General features: G+C 55.2%; 2 non-coding genes across 2 annotated transcripts; both read left to right on the top strand.

Moving 5' to 3' along the window:
- Positions 1–2,726: 2,726 nt before the first annotated feature.
- Positions 2,727–4,536, top strand: LOC144413278 (small subunit ribosomal RNA). The gene has a single exon (XR_013469312.1). It is a non-coding gene; the product is annotated as a small subunit ribosomal RNA (ribosomal RNA).
- A 298-nt stretch (positions 4,537–4,834) lies between these two features.
- Positions 4,835–4,988, top strand: LOC144413168 (5.8S ribosomal RNA). The gene has a single exon (XR_013469205.1). It is a non-coding gene; the product is annotated as a 5.8S ribosomal RNA (ribosomal RNA).
- Positions 4,989–5,000: the final 12 nt, after the last annotated feature.

Here is a 5,000-nt window from a genome sequence, read left to right as displayed (position 1 = left end):
CGGCGCCGGCGGCGACGACTTGCGATGCCAGCGGGCCGTGTAAGAAGCGGCCCGCTTGACACATACGACCTGAGTTCAGGCGAGAGCACCCGCTGAATTTAAGCATATTATTAAGCGGAGGAAAAGAAACCAACAGGGATTCCCTGAGTAACGGCGAGTGAACCGGGAAGAGTCCAGCGTCGAATCTGCGCGCTTTTCGAGCGCGCCGAGTTGTGACGTACGGAAGTCCCAGTGCGGCTGACGGCGAGCGCCCCCGTGCAAGCATACTAACCTAACCCTAGGTAAGGCATGTCAGAGCGAATGACAGTAATTTCGAATGAGCCAAGAAAGAGCGGTGCGGGGCCGGTCGGAGCGCACCCTTTTCTCGGTGGCTGGCGGGCGAGAGAGTGCTGCGTCGCCGGCATCGGCGTCGAAAGAAGCCGAGCCGAAAAAAGTTAAAGTACAAACGTGCAAGCATACTAACCTAACCCTAGGTAAGGCATGTCAGAGCGAAAGACAGTAATTTCGAATGAGCCAAGAAAGAGCGGTGCGGGGCCGGTCGGAGCGCACCCTTTTCTCGGTGGCTGGCGGGCGAGAGAGTGCTGCGTCGCCGGCATCGGCGTCGAAAGAAACCGAGCCGAAAAAAGTTAAAGTACAAACGTGCAAGCATACTAACCTAACCCTAGGTAAGGCATGTCAGAGCGAAAGACAGTAATTTCGAATGAGCCAAGAAAGAGCGGTGCGGGGCCGGTCGGAGCGCACCCTTTTCTCGGTGGCTGGCGGGCGAGAGAGTGCTGCGTAGCCGGCATCGGCGTCGAAAGAAACCGAGCCGAAAAAAGTTAAAGTACAAACGTGCAAGCATACTAACCTAACCCTAGGTAAGGCATGTCAGAGCGAAAGACAGTAATTTCGAATGAGCCAAGAAAGAGCGGTGCGGGGCCGGTCGGAGCGCACCCTTTTCTCGGTGGCTGGCGGGCGAGAGAGTGCTGCGTCGCCGGCATCGGCGTCGAAAGAAGCCGAGCCGAAAAAAGTTAAAGTACAAACGTGCAAGCATACTAACCTAACCCTAGGTAAGGCATGTCAGAGCGAAAGACAGTAATTTCGAATGAGCCAAGAAAGAGCGGTGCGGGGCCGGTCGGAGCGCACCCTTTTCTCGGTGGCTGGCGGGCGAGAGAGTGCTGCGTCGCCGGCATCGGCGTCGAAAGAAGCCGAGCCGAAAAAAGTTAAAGTACAAACGTGCAAGCATACTAACCTAACCCTAGGTAAGGCATGTCAGAGCGAAAGACAGTAATTTCGAATGAGCCAAGAAAGAGCGGTGCGGGGCCGGTCGGAGCGCACCCTTTTCTCGGTGGCTGGCGGGCGAGAGAGTGCTGCGTCGCCGGCATCGGCGTCGAAAGAAGCCGAGCCGAAAAAAGTTAAAGTACAAACGTGCAAGCATACTAACCTAACCCTAGGTAAGGCATGTCAGAGCGAAAGACAGTAATTTCGAATGAGCCAAGAAAGAGCGGTGCGGGGCCGGTCGGAGCGCACCCTTTTCTCGGTGGCTGGCGGGCGAGAGAGTGCTGCGTCGCCGGCATCGGCGTCGAAAGAAGCCGAGCCGAAAAAAGTTAAAGTACAAACGTGCAAGCATACTAACCTAACCCTAGGTAAGGCATGTCAGAGCGAAAGACAGTAATTTCGAATGAGCCAAGAAAGAGCGGTGCGGGGCCGGTCGGAGCGCACCCTTTTCTCGGTGGCTGGCGGGCGAGAGAGTGCTGCGTCGCCGGCATCGGCGTCGAAAGAAACCGAGCCGAAAAAAGTTAAAGTACAAACGTGCAAGCATACTAACCTAACCCTAGGTAAGGCATGTCAGAGCGAAAGACAGTAATTTCGAATGAGCCAAGAAAGAGCGGTGCGGGGCCGGTCGGAGCGCACCCTTTTCTCGGTGGCTGGCGGGCGAGAGAGTGCTGCGTCGCCGGCATCGGCGTCGAAAGAAGCCGAGCCGAAAAAAGTTAAAGTACAAACGTGCAAGCATACTAACCTAACCCTAGGTAAGGCATGTCAGAGCGAAAGACAGTAATTTCGAATGAGCCAAGAAAGAGCGGTGCGGGGCCGGTCGGAGCGCACCCTTTTCTCGGTGGCTGGCGGGCGAGAGAGTGCTGCGTCGCCGGCATCGGCGTCGAAAGAAACCGAGCCGAAAAAAGTTAAAGTACAAACGTGCAAGCATACTAACCTAACCCTAGGTAAGGCATGTCAGAGCGAAAGACAGTAATTTCGAATGAGCCAAGAAAGAGCGGTGCGGGGCCGGTCGGAGCGCACCCTTTTCTCGGTGGCTGGCGGGCGAGAGAGTGCTGCGTCGCCGGCATCGGCGTCGAAAGAAGCCGAGCCAAAAAAAGTTAAAGTACAAACGCGATGCTAATGAGCGAGCCGTTGTCTCGACTAATATGTAGGGGGCGTTCGATCGAGCGTCTGGCTTGAGCGCTTGTCGGCCTAGCAGAACGGTCGCATTGTTATGCCCGGGTTTTAGGCACCGCTGCAGGCGGCCGGCAGAGCTCTTGTTTGTGCGAAACTGAATGGATCGAGCCCGAGAGAGGGCGAGCAAAGAAAAAACGCAAATCGCTCCGCCTGGCACTGCCGGCGAGAGCGTGGACGTCGCGGCCAGCGACTGTCGAAGCTGAGTACGGCCGCAGGCGATCGCCTCGGTCTTAAACGAATGCGACGAGCACGCGCCGGGCGGCCCAGCAAGGGCCGAGCGCAGCTGTCGCAGCTATCTGGTTGATCCTGCCAGTAGTGATATGCTTGTCTCAAAGATTAAGCCATGCAGGTGCAAGTACGAGTTCTCGTAAAGCGAAACTGCGAATGGCTCATTAAATCAGTCTTGGTTTATTTGGTCTCGTAAGCGAAGTGGATAACTGTGGTAATTCTAGAGCTAATACATGCATTAAGCGCCGACTTCGGGAGGCGCGCTTTTATCAGATCAAAACCGACCGGGTTCGTCCTGTGACGTTTGATGACTCTGGATAACCACGCGGATCGTACGGTCTCTGCACCGACGACGTATCATTCAAGTGTCTGCCCTATCAACTGTCGAAGGTACGCTACGTGCCTACCTTTGTGATAACGGGTAACGGGGAATCAGGGTTCGATTCCGGAGAGGGAGCCTGAGAAACGGCTACCACATCCAAGGAAGGCAGCAGGCGCGCAAATTACCCATTCCCGACACGGGGAGGTAGTGACGAAAAATAACAATACAGGACTCTAACGAGGCCCTGTAATTGGAATGAGTACATCCTAAAACTCTTAACGAGTATCCATTGGAGGGCAAGTCTGGTGCCAGCAGCCGCGGTAATTCCAGCTCCAACAGTGTATGCTAAAGTTGTTGCGGTTGAAAAGCTCGTAGTTGGATTTTGGGCGAGCGCCGCCGGTCCGTCGCAAGGCGTGTCACTGGTTGCGTTCGCCTCACCTTCGGTTCTCCGTCGGTGCTCTTGACTGAGTGTCGGCGGTGGCCGATAAGTTTACTTTGAAAAAATTAGAGTGTTCAAAGCAGGCTGTTCGCCTGCATAGTGTTGCATGGAATAATGGAATAGGACCTCGGTTCTATTTTGTTGGTTTTCGGAGCACGAGGTAATGATTAAGAGGGACAGACGGGGGCGTCCGTACTCTGCCGTTAGAGGTGAAATTCTTGGATCGGCGGAAGACGAACTACTGCGAAAGCATTCGCCAAGAATGTTTTCTTTAATCAAGAGCGAAAGTCAGAGGTTCGAAGACGATCAGATACCGTCCTAGTTCTGACTATAAACGATGCCAACTAGCGATCGGGAGGCGTTACCATGACGACCTTTCCGGCAGCTTCCGGGAAACCAAAGTCTTTGGGTTCCGGGGGAAGTATGGTTGCAAAGCTGAAACTTAAAGGAATTGACGGAAGGGCACCACCAGGAGTGGAGCCTGCGGCTTAATTTGACTCAACACGGGGAAACTCACCCGGCCCGGACACAGGTAGGATTGACAGATTGAGAGCTCTTTCTTGATTCTGTGGGTGGTGGTGCATGGCCGTTCTTAGTTGGTGGAGCGATTTGTCTGGTTAATTCCGATAACGAACGAGACTCTGGCATGCTAAATAGTTACGCGACCTTCTCGGTCGGCGTCTAACTTCTTAGAGGGACTAGTGGCGTTTAGCCACACGAGATTGAGCAATAACAGGTCTGTGATGCCCTTAGATGTCCGGGGCCGCACGCGCGCTACACTGAGTGAAGCAGCGAGTGTCTAACCTAGGCCGAAAGGTCCGGGTAACCCGTTGAACCTCATTCGTGATTGGGATAGGGACTTGCAATTGTTTCCCTTGAACGAGGAATTCCCAGTAAGCGCAAGTCATCAACTTGCGTTGATTACGTCCCTGCCCTTTGTACACACCGCCCGTCGCTACTACCGATTGAATGGTTTAGTGAGATCCTTGGATCGGCCCCGTCGCGGCTGGCAACGGCCGCGTCGGCGTGTCGAGAAGACGATCAAACTTGATCATTTAGAGGAAGTAAAAGTCGTAACAAGGTTTCCGTAGGTGAACCTGCGGAAGGATCATTACCGAAGGTGGTGGTAGGCCCCGGCCGACCGCGCACTGAATTGTCTTTGGGTGCCGCCGAGAGGGCGGCCGTCAATCGGGGTTCCGCCCCGTGCGACACGCGTAACACGTTGGCATAGCAAGGCAGCCGAGTGCGATGGTGGCTTCTGGGCACCGCGCTCGATGTGCCGCCGGCCCAGCCCGGCGGTCGCTCGGCGCCGTTTGTTGGTGTTTTTGTGCAGTTGTTGTCGGTGGTGGTTTTGTGGTCGATCCCACAGTGAGACGTCCGCGCGCTTCGGCACCGGGCGAAACGTCGAGGACGACTCTTAACGGTGGATCACTCGGCTCGCGAGTCGATGAAGGACGCAGCCAAGTGCGAGAAGTAATGTGAATTGCAGAACACATTGAACGTCGACCTTCTGAACGCGAATTGCGGTCTCGGGTCAATCCCGGGACCGCGTCTGCCTCAGGGTCGCGTTCGTCCTCA

This window comes from Styela clava, chromosome 15 (genome assembly GCF_964204865.1).
Source record: "Styela clava chromosome 15, kaStyClav1.hap1.2, whole genome shotgun sequence".
Taxonomy (NCBI): domain Eukaryota; kingdom Metazoa; phylum Chordata; class Ascidiacea; order Stolidobranchia; family Styelidae; genus Styela; species Styela clava.
This window is presented reverse-complemented; position numbering and strand designations above follow the sequence as displayed.